Source organism: Leiobunum rupestre, chromosome 2 (genome assembly GCF_980474605.1).
Source record: "Leiobunum rupestre chromosome 2, qqLeiRupe1.1.hap1, whole genome shotgun sequence".
Classification (NCBI taxonomy): domain Eukaryota; kingdom Metazoa; phylum Arthropoda; class Arachnida; order Opiliones; family Sclerosomatidae; genus Leiobunum; species Leiobunum rupestre.
Window position 1 is genome coordinate 4590362 of NC_143385.1, and position 18467 is coordinate 4608828.

Consider the following 18467-nt stretch of genomic DNA (forward strand, 5'->3'; position numbering starts at 1 on the left):
ACTTACCTGCCTCCAAAGGTTTCGGCCTCCCACATTTTTTCTTGTGCTCATAATACCAAGATTCTTATACTCGCATACCTTAAAAAACCACTTTACTTCGAATTCATCTTAAGTCTTAATTTTTTCGTGCCAAAAGAAATCTATTCCACCCGCTATCCCCGCCAAAACACGTAATATATTTTTCCACCCGTGTTTCCAACACGTACGAGGCTAAGCTATACTTAGACGTACGGACAGCGTAGGCTTGAGCATGCTGAAACAATGGGTGGAAGATAATATAAAAACACGCCTCTCTTTGAAACGCGCTTTCCCATAAGACGAAAAGAGTCCGGTGTCGTCGAGGAATTATCGGCTCGTAATTTGGAGGCCATTTGTTTTCTTTTTTCTCTAAATTCAATGGTGTGCCTGAAAAAGAGATTATTTTTTAAGTATTCAAATACGCGTCAAATGTGTTTAAGTCATTTTACTACCTAAGTAAATTTGATTAATATAAAACTATAAGGGATTTTTTAACAATAGGTACTTATGTTTTTTTTTGGTTTATTTTTTTTTGGTTTATTATTTGTCTAGGATTACAATAATTCAAAAAGTTTTAATCGCAATTTCTTATTGAGAAAGATATGATCAATGTAAAATTGTAACTTGCCCAGCAATTTTTACAACGAAAAATACTACATATTCCGAGATCTTTGTACGTGTTGGATGAGGTAGGACTGATGACGAAATACATTTCACGGGAAGATATTAAAAAATTGGATAATAAAAAAATTGGTATTGGAGAACCAGAAGAACGCACAATAACACAACCGCAGTGAAATTTTGACTAGGTAAAGTAACCGAAAGCAACAGTAAAACATAATTTATGTGTCTAAAGCAAAACTACAACCGATAAGCAAGTTCCAAACTAAAAGTAAAACTGGACTCGAAAATGAAGTATTGGAGCCTCACGGCGCCGCGCACTCACTTCGCTCGAGCGTTGGGGGCGCCACCCCAGCCCCATTCTTTCTTATCAAGCTGTGCCATCTATAACGCGACCTAGAGGACATTATCTAGTAAAGTCTCTTGTGGTGCGAATTAAAGGGAAGAGGGACTGAGAGGTGAATCAATCCCACACGAAGGAGTTTTACCTCGTCCTGGATGCATATATTAACCCCACCTACGGACATCGTATCCAGTGAAATCGTACCTAGTATCTAGCGAATTGAATTCGCCGTAGAAAACACATTTTCGGTTTGCACACGATTAAAATATTTATTAATATCTTGTCGTTAAATCAAATTCGTCATCAGTCCTACCTCATCCAACACGTACAAAAATCTCGAAATATGTCATATTTTCCGTGGTAAAAGTTGCTGGCAAGTAACAATTTTAAATTTATCAATCTTTTTAAATAATAAATTGCGGTTAAAATAAACCAAAACCCAAAAAACAAAAGTACCTATTGTTAAAAATAGTCAAACTATAATTTTAAAGAAATATTATAATAATAATTGAAGAAACTACATTTACAACTCTAAAGAAATTCCATAAATGTATATTAATAGGCCAACATATCTAATAAATGTTCAACTGGATACGGCTTCTTCTGGTAAAATACATCAGTAATGGTGCCTTTAAATTTAGAAATATCTTTTGCGAAAGCGATTTCCGAAACTGATTCTTTATTTGTTAATGCCTTTAAAGAATAGATATCTTAAGTTGGAATATTTTCTGTCACCCTTTTGACAAGCACGTGAAGTCCGCAATAAGTATCTGTTTTTGCCATAGACATAGGAACTATACTTATACCTAGACAAACTGCTGGATCTACGAGATTGAGGCCGGTTTTGAGCTCCGGCTATGGAACGCCAAATGTGTCACAATTTGCCCAAATTATGCGCGTTGGAAAATGCGGTGCGCAAAATCGCGTTCTCCAATCCGGGCACAGAAAACAAGTTTTTAACCAATCAAATGCGTAAAATTTTTGCGTGCAAAAATATTTCGATGCGTGTCAAAATATTTCGGAGGGTTATTTAAAAATACCGAGTCTTTTTAACGCGCAAGGCCTGTAAGCCAATCAATTTTAACTTTACATATCAAAATTTAAATTCAACCAATTAGGTTTGAATTGAACGTAAAGGCGGAGTTTAGCGATAGTAGAAAACATTTCAGCACGCCAAAACTTTTAGCGCCCAAAATTGGTTTCTTGCGGGTTAATTTCTTCAATGTCATTTGCACTTTCCCATTGGTTGATATTTGTAAACGAGCACGCTATTGGCTTATTTAGGACACGCCCAATTTTTGAAATTAAAATTTTGGCAGGTGCGCAAGATTTTAACGCGCTAAATTTTCACCCGTTAATAATATTTTTGGCGAGTGCAAAATCTTACATTTTACATTTCATAACGCGACAAAAGCAAAATTTAACGCGTTATATTTCGTTTCAATGCGCAAAAAAATCGCGGTCATCAAAATATTTCGACGCGCTGAAAAAAAACAACGCGCCAATTCCAGAAGCCGCGCGTCAAAACTCGCTTCCGGCGCGCAAGAAAATCGCTTCCGGCGCGCAAGAAACTGTCTTCCGGTGCGCAAGAAAATCGCTTCCGGCACGTAGTAAAATGTGGAATTTATTTTAGAGATTCGAAAAATAAAGCGCGAAAATAAAGATTCTCTTTAGTAGTTGTTTAGATAGTTATTTAAAAGAAGTCGCTTATTTTTCATTTAACCTAATAACTTAAAAAACACTGTCTGATAATTAAGATATATTTCAAACTTACAATAAAAATCATTATGAAACCATAAAAATACTAAAAGTACGGAAAAACTTGCACTTAATTCGTGAATGATCTTTAAAAGCTGAAGGGGATCGTTCGAAGCACTAAATGTGGTAAGGGCCTTTCGCTAATAAAAAAAAGTTCAAAATCAAATTTCATGGGAATATTACCTTCTGTCAATTTTGAGGGAAAAATTGACCAAAGGTTAACTAATAATAGCTAGAAATAATAAAACAAAAATATTGCGAACAAAATAATCATATTTTTGAGAATATAAAATTATTACAAATGAAAAACACAAGGTAATATTTTTAAAGGGACTACCTCACGACCATTATTATAGAAAAATAATTTTTAGAGACTCGTTTTTAACGCTTAAAAAGTGGGTAGATGTCACTTCTTTAAAACCAAAATACACAAGAACAAATTTGAATACAATAAAAGCCCACATCAAGTACAGTCTTTTTTAAAAATAAGGTATTTTGGGTATCGGCAATCAAACTTTTTTTAAATTTAATTTCCATGGAATACCTCGCCAAAATTTCACGATGGACCTACTTTATCTCCATGTCAAAACCAACGCGTTCTGCTAAACCCAGATTTGGTCTAAATTTAAATCTAAATTTAATTTTAGTTTAAGAAATTTTATATGATAGAATTTAAAACATAAAGTTGTTAACTGATTTCATACTTTGGCCAATTACAACTGGTTGGCGTTTTAAGGCGTGAGATTTTATAGCAATTAAAAGCGCCATCAAGAGGTCAGCAAACGTTTTCTTATTACACGCGCCGTTGTAAACAAAACCCACATTTATTCAATAGATCTTTCTACAATGCAATTTTAACAAATGCATTTATGAAATTCTTAAGTTTTCGGAGGACGGGCTGACGGTTTTCCTAAAATTTCTATCTACACTAGCTCGCGCAATTTTACTGAAAGTTGAAATCGTATGCGCGCGTTCTATTTATGTGGAAAGTTCAATAAAACAGATTTACAGAATCGATAAAAATGGTATGCTTAGTTTTTTATTTTACTATAGTGTAAGCTTATCTCAGTAGCAAGTCTAATGGTTTATTTTATTCAAAATTTTACATTATTTTCACACTAGGATTCAATCATAATTCGCTACGCAAATTATGCGAATTTGTTTAATTTTGAAAGTTTTTGAAAGAATACATCGAGGGGCAGCTCACTCCAATGATTATTAGGACACCCTCGTATGATTAAATCATGATTAAAATTAAATCTGTAGCTTTGGCAGTACAAAGATTAAAAATGATTAAATCATGATTAAATTTTTAATCATGATTATTAGGACACCTGGTAAAAAAGTGATCTGCCCCTCGGAATACATCAACCTTTATTTATACTAAAACATATTTAAAATGGTTCCAGATATAATTAGAAAGTAATTGTTGTTTTACCCCTATTGAAATATTTTTTATTTTTTTATCTGAAATATTTTGAGATAGGGTCAATGGAGGTATGTGTGATCAAAATATTTTTTTTTGGGAGTTTACTTGAAATTATTCCTAAACTCAAAATAGCATACTCTTAAGAATTGGCACCATTAATATGGGCACTTTATCCTACACAACTACGCAAAAAAATTAATATCTAGTAAATAGTTATTTAAATATTAATTATTTAATTTAACTCTGTTACTGATCACACTTACCCCCAAAATGTGTGGGGATGGTGATCACGTGAAATCCTTGACCAATTACATCCAGAGGTGAAATATGGTGTCCCAATAAGCTATATTTTTTTCGTAGCTCTAAAATAATATCTTCGTGTGGTCACATTTAATTCAAAAAGTAGAAACTCCACCCACGGAAATATATTCTATGTGTCCTAGTATTATTTTTCAGAGGTTTCTATTTTATTTTAAACCAGTGGAGTTTTCAAGGGGGGTCGAAATTTGAATTTTACCCCCTCTAACCTAAACGTCTCCGTAGCGTTTGATAGGAGCAATGTACAATAATTTCAAATATATCGTTTTATAGGTATTTGACTAAGGAACAACCAATTATGTTCAGAGTTGGGCAAAAGGGGCGGAAAGGTGGCAAAAATTTAAAAACTCTCAGCTTTTTCTCGAATTTTCACCCCTTTTGAACCAAAATGTTCCCATATCTCTTAAAAGGAACATCACATGATGAAATTGAAGGTATCGTTTTATAGGCAGTTGTTTAAAGAACAATCTCGTATAATCGGGGTGGAACAATGCGGGTAAAAGGGGAGGGGAAAATGTAGAAATTAGTTCAAATTACATTTTTGATCTTACGCGGTTCTTATCACGGTTTAATACTAAAAACAATGCTCAAGAACCCTCAATATCTGAACAAAGAGATGGAGGAACTTTAATTAAAATCGTTTCAAACCTTTTTCGCATCTTTCAACATGAAAAAAACGAAGGAACGTCCGAATTGATTTCGACTATATTTCTTAACGTATCCAGTTGAAATTAACTATTTCCTAAATTACTAACTACATTTAAAACATAGAGGGTTGTGCCTTAGTCAAATACCTATAAAAATATGTATTTGAAATTATTCCGCGATACTTTTAGGTTAAAGGTTTTAAAAATTCACATTTCACCCCCCTTAAAATGTAAACTTGTAAAATTACTAGGACATATATAGAACATATTTCCGTCGAGTGTCCACTTTTTAAATTCCATGGACACGAATGTGTTTTTGTGACAGTACAGACTGGACTAAAAAAACAAAACAAATGAAATCTTTAAACTATTTAATTGCGAATTTTAACAACAAACGTATAATAAATATGAAACTTATAATACATCTGTATTGTGAACTAGAGCTATAATATAGATCATATAGAAATCAGTTTCAAAGTTGATTTTCTCGGATCTTAATTATTGATGTTACGAGGTTTTTAAACTAAAGTACCCATATGCGTATAAAGCTAGCTAAAGCTTAACATTACCTTTATTTAGTAAATTTAAATAAAAATTATAAAAAGTTGTTTAAAAACCATAAATTATTTTACGAAAATTTAACATTGATTACACTTACCCCACACTGCAAATTTAGAAAGAGTTTTTCTAAATTAAATTTTGAAAAGCTCACATTATTAGCAAAAATAGAAAATTTTCCTAAAACGATAAGCCGACTACAAAATACCAAAATATGAAGCCGGTTTGCTTTTAATTTAATAGTTTAAAAATCGATTTCAAATAATATATATTACTACTGGAACGTTGTAGAATCTAAGAATCAAAGAGTCAGTTAAAGAATCGTGGAATCTATAGTGGAAATAACGGAATAGGAAGTGGAATCTAATGAAATATAGAGAATCAACCAGGAGTATATAGGAATCGCGGATTCAAAGTTCGAAAATCGTTTTTCCAGAATCACAGTAGAATCTAAGAATCATGGATCACGATTCCTTGATTTGGAATCTTGTACACAATTTTTCGAAGTGACTGACCCCTGGAATGCGGTAATGTCACTCCGTAGCTTTGACCGTGGCCGCCTTTTTTGGCGGTTTTTTTTCTCTATAGAAAAAAGCATGGATGACGTAGCGTGACGTCGCACTGATACTACTCTATAGTTTATAATCTTTGCATATAATTTACAAGGGGTCTAAAAATAACCTTTTTCGGACTCCTTTCCTCGCCCATTTCTTCGAATTACTTCGATCCCCACCCCCCGACCTCGACCTCGACCTCTTATGTCAAATGTCCCCTATCTTTCGCTTCCTGTTCGCACAGAGAAGCTAGGGTCACCTAGGAGGGTCAAATAACCCTCCTAGGTGAGCATTTTTACAGTCCGAACGCTCGGCGAAAAGACGGACGAAAAAACCGGAGGCGGACCTCGAAGATGTTCGCCTCCGGTTTTCTGATCACCTAGGGGGGTGAGATACCAATAATTTTCTTCAGTGCAAACAATTGACGGATTACGGGAAGTCCAGTTCCGAGAACTTATGCACGTGCGAACGCTTTATGGTACCTTCTTTGAGTAAATCTGATTTAATCATGATTAAAGATTAGATCGTTATTAAAATGATTGAAATGTTTCGAATAATTTAATCGTTATTATTTTGATTAGAATTTGATTTTAATTAATTGAATGATTAAATCGTGATTATTTTTATTAGATCTTGATCTTAATTGAATGATTAAATCGTGAATATTTTGATTAGATCTTGATCTTGATTGAATGATTAAATCGTGATTATCTTGATATTGATTGAATGATTAAATCGTGATTATCTTGATATTGATTGAATGATTAAATCGTGATTATCTTGATATTGATTGAATGATTAAATCGTGATTATCTTGATATTGATTGAATGATTAAATCAGTGATTATTTTGATTAGATCTTGATCTTGATTGAATGATTGAATAGTGATTATTTTGGTTAGATCTTGATCTTGATTGAATGATTGAATCGTGATTATCTTGATATTGATTGAATGATTAAATCGTGATTATTCATGATTATATTGATTAAATCCGATTTAATCATGATTATATTGATTAGATCCTATTCAATCATGATTATATTGATTAAATCCGATTTAATCATGATTATATTGATTAAATCCGATTTAATCATGATTAAAGATAATATCGTGATTAGAGCACCAGAAAATTGAAATAGGTGTGTGTTGTAAAATCGGTGCAGAAAAAGAACGTGCGAACGGTTTCCGGAGTTTCAAAATTCTGGGAAAACGGAGAGAAAAATTCCTCGTCTGAACGGTCACCGCTATTCACCTGGGAGGGTGAGCTAACCCCCCTAGGTTACCCTAGCTTCTCCGTGCGAACATGGAGTTTCCACTCCCCCCTCCCCCCGTCTTATCGGAGAACTCTCTCCTTTTGTTCCGAGAAATTCCTTGTTTCCACTTTCTCTTGCGAATTTGCTGTTATACTTTTGGTCGTCTAGCCTTGGGCACGTTTCGTAGGAATAACATTGCTTCTAACAGTAGTCTTTTATGTAGAGAAGCAATCGGTATTCGAAGTTCCCAAATTATTTTCTTCAAAAGATAAAACATTTCTGATATTTCCCTAAAGGCAGTAATCTTTAGTATTTTAACCGGTCAGTCAATCAGTTTCTAGTTCTAATAGAACGTTTTAATTTAAATATTTATCCATTCTGTAATTATATATTTCATCCGACTGATCGAACATATAGTGCTCAAAATAAATTTGGTAATTCCAAGATCAGTAGTTAACTGAATTATCGGGAAATTCTCAATTTGTTTAGTTCCGGGGTTATTCAATTTCAGATTGCCAAATTTATTTTAGTTATTATTAGTTGTTTATAATTAAGTTTCAACACAAAGATAGAAGAGTACTACACGAACTAGAGATAAAGTAGGCAATGACCATAGTACTCTTCCTCCTTAAAGGGAATATAACCTTTAAGGTGTTTTTTATTAACAACCCCCCCCCCCCGCCCCTCCCCCAAAACCACTAAACAGCACCAAAAATATCTGAAACCAAGGCAGAGTGGTGAAGAAAAGAACCCTAGGTGTTCCAAACAACAGAAGTAGCACGGGGAAATGGGGAATGATTCCATATGATTCGTAAATTTGGAATAATCATATTAGATTCTCGAAATTCCATCACGGATTCCTTCGATTCGGAATACGATAATCAAGGCTTGTACAAGATTATCGCTAGTGACGGCTCGACATTACTCTATAACTACCCTGGCGGAATTTTAAAAAAGCTTTTGCGTAGTAAGTCTGTTCGCCATCAAAGTTTGAGTTGAAAGGCAGCTTACTTCCGTTTCGGGTGCGTTAAAATGATTATTATCAAGAGTCATACATTCGAATTGCGATTTAATTACTCTAATCACGATTTCATCAATGAAATTACGTTTCAAATTCACTATAGCCACGTTTTATTCAAATCATTACAATTCAAGAACGTACCAACAATTGAAGTAATCCTAATCACGATTTAATCAAATCACAAATCAATAAACCTTATAACAATTCAGTCAATCTAATGATTCTAATCACTATTCGATAACTCTAATCACGATTCAATCAAATGTTCTAATCACTATTCGATAATCCTAATCACTATTCGATAATCCTAATCACGATTCAATCAAATGTTCTATTCACTATTCGATAATTCTAATCACGATTCAATCAAATGTTCTAATCACTATTCGTTAATTCTAATCACTATTCAATCAAATGTTCTAATAACGATTCAATCAAATGTTCTAATCACGATTCAATCAAATGTCCTAATCACGATTCAATCAAATGTCCTAATCACGATTCAATCAAATGTTCTAATCACGATTCAATCAAATGTTTTAATCACGATTCGATAATTATCATCACTATTCAATCAAATGTTCTAATAACGATTCAATCAAATGTTCTAATCACGATTCAATCAAATGTTCTAATCACGATTCAATCAAATGTCCTAATCACGATTCAATCAAATGTTTTAATCACGATTCGATAATTCTAATCACTATTCAATCAAATGTTCTAATCACTATTCAATCAAATGTTCTAATCACGATTCAATCAAATGTTCTAATCACGATTCAACCAAATGTTCTAATCACGATTCAACCAAATGTTCTAATCACTATTCGATAACTCTAATCACTAGTCAATCAAATGTTCTAATCACGATTCAATCAAATGTTCTAATCACGATTCAATCAAATATTCTAATCACGATTCAATCAAACGTCCTAATCACGATTCAATCAAATGTCCTAATCACGATTCAATCAAATGTTTTAATCACGATTCGATAATTCTAATCACTATTCAATCAAATGTTCTAATCACGATTCAATCAAATGTTCTAATCACGATTCAATCAAATGTTCTAATCACGATTCAATCAAATGTTCTAATCACGATTCAATCAAATGTTCTAATCACGATTCAATCAAATGTTCTAATCACTATTCGATAACTCTAATCACTAGTCAATCAAATGTCCTAATCACGATTCAATCAAATGTTCTAATCACGATTCAATCAAATGTTCTAATCACGATTCAATCAATTCTTCTAATCACGATTCGATAACTCTAATCACGATTTATTCATTCTTATAACGAATTCAATCATTCGAATCACAATTCAATCATTCTAATTGCCATAAAATCTCACGCCTTAAAACGCCAACCAATTGTAATTGGCCAAAGTATGAAATCAGTTAACAACTTTATGTTTTAAATTCTATCATATAAAATTTCTTAAACTAAAATTAAATTTAGATTTAAACTTCGACCAAATATGGGTTTAGCAGAACGCGTTGGTTTTGACATGGAGATAAAGTAGGTCCATCGTGAAATTTTGGCGAGGTATTCCATGGAAAAGTTTTAAAAAGTTTGATTGCCGATACCCAAAAAACCTTATTTTTAAAAAAAATATTTTTTGGTCTCAAAAGACTGTACTTGATGTGGGCTTTTATTGTATTCAAATTTGTTCTTGTGTATTTTGGTTTTAAAGAAGTGACATGTACCCACTTTTTAAGCGTTAAAAACGAGTCTCTAAAAATTATTTTTCTATAATAATGGTCGTGAGGTAGTCCCTTTAAAAATATTACCTTGTGTTTTTCATTTGTAATAATTTTATATTCTCAAAAATATGATTATTTTGTTCGCAATATTTTTGTTTTATTATTTCTAGCTATTATTAGTTAACCTTTGGTCAATTTTTCCCTCAAAATTGACAGAAGGTAATATTCCCATGAAATTTGATTTTGAACTTTTTTTTATTAGCGAAAGGCCCTTACCACATTTAGTGCTTCGAACGATCCCCTTCAGCTTTTAAAGATCATTCACGAATTAAGTGCAAGTTTTTCCGTACTTTTAGTATTTTTATGGTTTCATAATGATTTTTATTGTAAGTTTGAAATATATCTTAATTATCAGACAGTGTTTTTTAAGTTATTAGGTTAAATGAAAAATAAGCGACTTCTTTTAAATAACTATCTAAACAACTACTAAAGAGAATCTTTATTTTCGCGCTTTATTTTTCGAATCTCTAAAATAAATTCCACATTTTACTACGTGCCGGAAGCGATTTTCTTGCGCACCGGAAGAGAGTTTCTTGCGCGCCAGAATCGAGTTTCTTGCGCGCCGGAAGCGAGTTTCTTGCACGCCGGAAGCGAGTTTTGACGCGCGGCTTCTGGAATTGGCGCGTTGTTTTTTTTTCAGCGCGTCGAAATATTTTGATGACCGCGATTTTTTTGCGCGTCGAAACGAAATATAACGCGTTAAATTTTGCTTTTGTCGCGTTATGAAATGCAAAATGTAAGATTTTGCACTCGCCAAAAATATTATTAACGGGTGAAAATTTAGCGCGTTAAAACAGGAAGTCAGCTGTCAGATGTAAACAAAGGAAGGCCATTCACATTGCAATCAAAGGATGTAAAAGGGAGGTATAATTGTGGAAGGGATTCTACACAAATAGATAATGAATTAAAGAACTCTTATTGCCCTTGAAAAAGTATTAGCTTGGTGAGTCTTTTAAGAATAGCTTCTTTCTTCATTTGATCGTTTATGTCTGCTTATTTTCCTCAGCCTTATGTTAACGTATATTTTGATAATCTTTTTCATCAAAACATTAACATGGTGTCGTGATCCAAGTTCGTCATCAAACATATGTTCAGTAAGAGTTGGAAAAATATCGTCCGTTACTAACTGGCGCAGAACCAAACATTCTATTTTTAAGTCAATGTTTTTAGCCACAGTTTTAATTGATCCGAAGTAAGTCACTGCCTACTCGGTCAAGCTACAAATCTTGAGAACACTAACTGTCGGATGACATAATCCACCATTGTCCTTTAAAAGGAGTAGAAGTTTGGTTGGTTCCTCCTTTGCATAGCTGTGACTTTATAGTAAGGAATGCGTTTCGTCTAAAGCGCCCAGCAAACACAAATCGTCCCTGGGACGTCCCAGCATGGTCCATAGAGCCCAGCTTGGTTCCGTCCAAAATTCGTCCTACGGGACGAATAACGGACGTCCAATTTTAGTCCTCGTAGTACCAATTTCGCGACATCCGATGTTCAGCCCAATCGACGCCGCATGGATCTCCACTATTCGTCCAAAATGTTTCGTCCATCAATACTATCTAGAGGCGCGTTTATCAGCAATTAATTTTAATTTGTTTCACCTGTATTTGTATTTGAGCTGATAATGATTAATGAACCACAAAATATTAATTTTATTATGAACATTATTATTTAAATTTACGAGTTTATTTAACGTGAATTAATGAAATTACGTGTTAAATCAAAACTACTTAATTATTTAATTAATTTATCTGTTCTTAATTTTTATATTTTTTTATATTATTATTTTCTTAATTTTTATTTCCATTATTTTCATTTGATGAATTATTTCTACAATCACAGCCAATTACTGAGAAAAAGCTGTTCTAAGTTGGCCGCGCTAAAAACCTTTTAAAATATCTGGTAGCCCAGTTTGTAGTTTCTTTTGTACGACGCCATTACTCGATAGTTTGGAATCGGTCACCATGTACATGTTTCAATTTAACTTTTTAAGTTTATTATTTATTACTCTCACTGAATGGTTCGCCTTAAGCTTTTTTTCATACTGTTATATTTTATATATTGAATTTGGAATTCCAAAAGTAAGATTTGCGTTGAATTCTCCGAAAGTTAGGGAAGGTTCGCTGTTTTTAAAGTTCATTTTGGACCTGTACATGTTTCAATTTAACTTTTTAAGTTTATTATTCATTACTCTTACTGAGTGGTTCGACTAAAGCTTTATTTCATACTGTTATATTTTATATATTGAATTTGGAATTCCAAAAGTAAGATTTGCGTTGGATTCTCCGAAAGTTAGGGTTGGTTCGCTGTTTTTAAAGTTCATTTTGGACCTGTACATGTTTCAATTTAACTTTTTTAGTTTATTATTCATTACTCTCACTGAACGGTTTGCCTAAAGCTATATTTTATACTGTGATATTTAATACAGTTAAATTGTAATTACAAAAGTAAGATTTGGATAGATATTAAAATTAAGCTTCGAGAAACAGCAATTTATAGAGTAAATTTTTGATCCGATAGTCAAATGTCTTAGTTTTATTTTGCTTCTGATTAATTTAATTGTTTTTTTACATTTGTATAAGGAAGGTTATTTAATTTTTTAATAGTTTAGTTCGAAATTTATTTTGTTATATAAAAATTAAATAACTATATAAGTTTTGTAATTTATATGTTAACGGCTTATACTTGAGTTTCCAACTTTCGAAAACCTATCGTAAAAATTTAATAAATTTAAATTCTTAATTTTTATGCAGAGTTCGTGTTATTACAATCAAATTGTACACTTGTTGCTGGATTTTTTCCATTATCTTGTATTTTAATGTTTTGAATAAAATTTTAATATCAAGTTTGGCTTTTTAAATTATTTGTTCAGAATACGATATCCAATGAACGTCCTAGTTTCATCCCCATTGAGTCATGATTGAACCAAATTAAAGGCCTAAAGACATCTCTAGGTTTTATAGAAAGACATCCCGGGGACGACCGCCGTAAGCGCCGTTGGACGTCCGAAAACTCGTCCCCGTACTACGGCTATAGACAAACCGGACATTTGAACGTCCTTTAACGTCCGACCGACGTCAACCCCGGATTTTGGGATGTCCTACGGACGAAGGCAAGATCGGATGTCCAAAGGACGTTTTTTGTGTTTGCTGGGCGTGTAAACATGTTTAGCATTTTAATTTTTTTTGGAATTTCTTTACAACAAAACCAGCCTTATAACGGATTATGTTTTCTCGAAAGATGTTGGATTTTGATGTTTAATCAGAAAGAAACATAATAAAGTCCTCCATTTCTTCCTCTAGAGATTCTTCTTCCATAACTCTTAAGTTCGTTGGTTGGAACTGGCACCATGCACAAATTTGGAACGTGAGTGTTGTCCAAAGCAATTACGTTGCCACTTTTTGATGTTTCAATTTTAGTAACCAACGTGTTTTTGTATGCAGCAGTGAAGTTTCTACAAGAAGGATTGTTGTTCCAACCTCCTCGACGACGAATTGTGTTAAAATATAACTCTAAATTGTCCTGCGAAAGTTTGTAAGTTAAAAGGTACGTTAAAAAATAAACAATTAATGGTTTACAAAATCTGATATTTGCCAAACAAATTTAAGCGTATTTAAAAAAATATACTTCAGTGGTCCATCAGGGGGAAAAATGTACTTCTCTCCAATGTCCAAAACACTGTGAATTGTTACACCAAAACCAATAATGGTCACGTTTGGTTATTTCAAGGATGGAAAGCCGAATTGGAGCCTTGTAACCTTTAGCCCATGGATTTCGAGAGTTCAATACATAAAATAAACTGCAAGGAACAGTGAGGTAAAATACGGTGTCAAAATTGTGGAGAAAAGTTGCTTAAATTTTTTTTTGTAGATACCGATCAATTTTTGATACAAATTTAGATGTTGGCCCGCTTCCTTGAAACAATGGATCACCAGTCTCTTTCAAATATTCTATGCTTTTTGCCACAGATCTGCTAACGGTTTGTGCGGCCAAGTTGACTTTCATTTTTTGAGTTTTAAACTTTATATGAGATTTTAATAATTTGTTAGCCAACGTTAATCCTTCATATTCTTGATAGCTCTGAAGGATGGCCATATATTCCCATTCGAATTTCTAAATATTTACATTAAATGTTGTTAAATTTCCTTGATATCGTTTAAGGTGAATTTCTCTTACTACGTCTATCAAAATACCGTAAAATTCCCATAGATTTGTCAATAACTGTAACATGGGGCAAGCATCAAGGACAAAATGGATAACTTCACCTGGATCCGCTTAAAAAGATATAACATTGTAGTCTTGAACAAATTATGTTCACCATAAACATGAAAGTTTTATGATTATGGTAGAGTGTTCCATGATAAAAGATTTACTTGCTGTCCATGAAACACTTTATGGAAAGCTGATTAGGTAGAATTGTTTATTTTGATTTATTTTTTTCTCCAAAGGTGCTTTAATACTTTCATTTATCTATGGCAATCACAGAACAAATTCAGTTTGTTTTTACCAGGGTTGGGAAAAATGCATTGAGTAAATACTGCCGTTATGACAACACCAAGAGATTGAGCCATGGAAATGTTACTTCTAAGTCCATCGCATGTAAGAGCAAAACATTTGCCCCCTGTTTTATAGATTTGAAAGAGGCACTCTTTTACCAAATTGTTTAACAGATGGGTAGGAGTGCCATGAACGAAGAAATATCCGACAGGAACTTTCCAATGGCCATTTATGGCTACAAACATAAATACGAGGGAGATGTCGTAATTTCATCAGTATCTTGGGTATCGTGATCCAACCCGAAATTCACATAACCAGAAAATTCCTTCCCAGTCCATTCGGTGTGTTTTTTAATGGACATTTCATCCAAAGACAGTGCTACTAGCAGCGGGTAATCAAATTTATCAACCTCATTTTTAATGTAGGTGAAACTTTCAGCCGTGAAGCCTGGTTGACCATTGACATTGTTCGTCCATTCACGAAGTGTGTTGGAATGAGGTTAACAAAGATGTTTACTCCAGAAATAGTAAGCTTTTGGAGAATAGAAATGCACCGTCATAGCAAAACTTCGAATTAGCTGCGGGTATTTTTGTTTTTTTCTGATTTTTTGGTCCTGTTTGACGCAAAAATTTAAACAATTCAATTGAAGTTGGTCCGAATCTTTCCTCAAAATCCAGTGCATTTTCTTCTAAGAGAAGATTTTGTTTCTTCATTTGATGAAGTACGTGCTTGAGAGAAGTTTTTCGTTTCCTGGCTTGCTTGGTAACTAAGTTTTTTTTAGAGCTTGAAGTCTATTTCTCCTTTGGGTTACAGCCTTTTGGAACATAATATAATGGGTAGATGTTTGGCATGATTTATATTGGAAAAAATTTAATTTAATTCTAATTTTAATATTGTGCTATACTTTTTATTTTACCTCAACAGTTTTAATTTAATTCTTAAGCAATTAAGGATTAACACTACTGGATTCCTTGAAATATGTCTACAAAATTGACAAAACAAATTCTAAATAAACTTCACTAGGTAAGTATTTAAAATTTCTAACTACCAACATGATCGTGATGCTCTTTGCATTTTCCAGTGATTTTTCAAAGTAAACACTTTCTTGTACATCATGAGTAGAAATACATTCATCTTCTGTTTCATTAACTTGGATAGATTCATCGCCAATCACTTAAGATTACAAAGTTTAAATAACATTAACCACGGTATATGTAGATCTTCCAAGCTTACTCTTTTAAAAAATAATTTTATATTTATTATTAGGACAACTTTTTTTACTTCCGAGTGTTTATCATCTTTAATGTCTAATTCAAGAGCATAGAAAACTAGATCTGGCTGCTCTGACACACTTGGAGACGCTGCGACATCTAATATTTCCGATAGTTGGTTACGGGAATCAATCTGCAGGGTATCTGAAGTTTCCATTGCTTCATGCTTGCTATAGCTCCGCTACAAAGTCGGTTATTATGTATATATACCTATTTCACTAACAATTTTAAACACTGAATTATATACTTTCGTCCCAGTTTCATTAAATGTTAGATCACTTTTTTCACTCGCAAAAACCGAAGGAATTGAGTCTTCCTTAAGAATTTTCCGCGTGAGAACTTTCGCGTTTTTGCCAACACGATAATCCGATTCTTTAAAGTGTTTTCCACAAACAAAGTGATACTTTCCGGGTATTAAGTTCAATCGATTTATTGCCTCAAAGGCCGACTACATAAAACTTCGGTTTACTCTGTCATACACATTTGCCATGCAGTCAGCCTACTTCCAGTGAAAGACAGAGTAAACTAAAGATTTATGTAGTCGGCCTTTAAGCCATTTTGAGCACAAGTTTAAGTTAGATTGAGGTAATCTTTATTATGAAAAATGGACAAAACAAGGTTTTAGACAAAGATCTGAAATTGTTATGATAAAAACAAGAAATACTTGTGAAATGGTATTTTTTCCTTTGGTGACCGACATTTACAATTGGGAACCACACAAGTTGGTACCATTTTCAATTGTTTGAAGTTTAAATTTACGTAAAATATTTCATTTCGCGTTGTATTTTACCAAAAATTAACTTTATTTTCGTAAATTAAACAATTTTTACAAGTCTCGCTTAGTCAATACGTTTTTGCGTCCAGCGTTCGAATTTTCCGCTTTTTATAGTTTCTCAATTCTCCACCAAACGATTTGGTGGCGCCCCGGAATTTTGTCCACATCACACATGAGACGCCCGCGGGACTGAAAACCGGGCACAAAACGCTAATGCATTGAGAGTCTGCAATACTTCGTCTAGGTATAAGTATAGTTCATATGTCTAGGGTTTTTGCCATCGTAAAGTTATATTTGTACTGTTGAAATTATTAATTACCCACTCAAGCGCGCACCGATTCCTTAATTGTTTTCTATTTCGATTAGACAGTAACGCCGTCTTTTAACAATATCCTTTATTCGTAACGAAGGTAGACTTTTTTATTAACAAAACTAGCGGGAGAGGCCGCCACCAGCGGATTCCGCCAATTTTTAGTAAAGCCAAACCTTCGGTTCTAATCGGCGGGTGCATTCCAGCATTGACGAAATCGTTCTAAATTAGTGTTGTAAGTCGGAAAATTTTCCGCGGAAAATTTTCCGTATTTTTCCGAAAAATATTAAAAAAAATTTCATTTCATGATTTGTCTAATATATTGTTTGCAAATTTAAATAAAGCGGCAGTTTCACCTCATTTTTTCTAATCTAAAAGTAAAACTAAACCTATAGACTAGTTTAAACTGGTTGAAATGTAACACTTAATGTTTTGTGATATTAGTCATTTTAAATCGATAAAAAGTTTAAAACATTAAAAACCCTTGAAAAGTAATTTATGTTTAAATTTTTTATTTTTCCGATTTGCGGAAAAATTTTCGCAATTCGGAAAGTTTTCCGGAAAATTTTCTGGAAAATTTTCCGCATTTTATTTTTCCGGAAAATTAACAACCCTATTCTAAATACTTTCTGATTTCTATAATTTTAACCCCTATAACGTGTTTACAAACTAATAACAAGTTCCATTCTTAGCTTACTAGGAGTAATGTACAGTACTTGAAACGGCGTTCTTAAGTTATTAACAGAAATAAACATTCTGAACTTTCTTTAATTATAGCGCAAATATCGGAAATACAGTAATTTTTTTGCATAAAGCATACTATATAGTACGCGATTGAAATTATACTACGGAGAAAATCTAAAGGTAATATATTATCGAAACGTATTATAATTATAGTATGGCTGGCAAATTTCTATTTTCGGCCAACTTTTACTTATCTGTGGTACAGTTTTCCTCCCAGATTCCAAACCACCTGCAACTTTAAAACCTAACTCACGAGACATTTCTCGTTGGATTGTTGGACTAGAAATATCAGAGCTAAATGTTTTTGAATTGGTCCCCCCCCCCCCAAAAAAAAACATCATAGAATGTTTTTCTAAGAGATTTTTCTTCGATAGAATGAATCAATGTTAATAATATTAGTTTGCAAATAAATAACGCGAACATTTTTGTATAATAAACTTAAAAATTTTAGCTAAAATATATTGGAAAAAATGTAATATTTGGATTTCTTTTTGGGCTAGTTTGAATTTCATGGGTTTTTCCTTGGGCCACATTTGTGACAATTTGGGCATCGCACCCCAATTTTTTTCTGGTA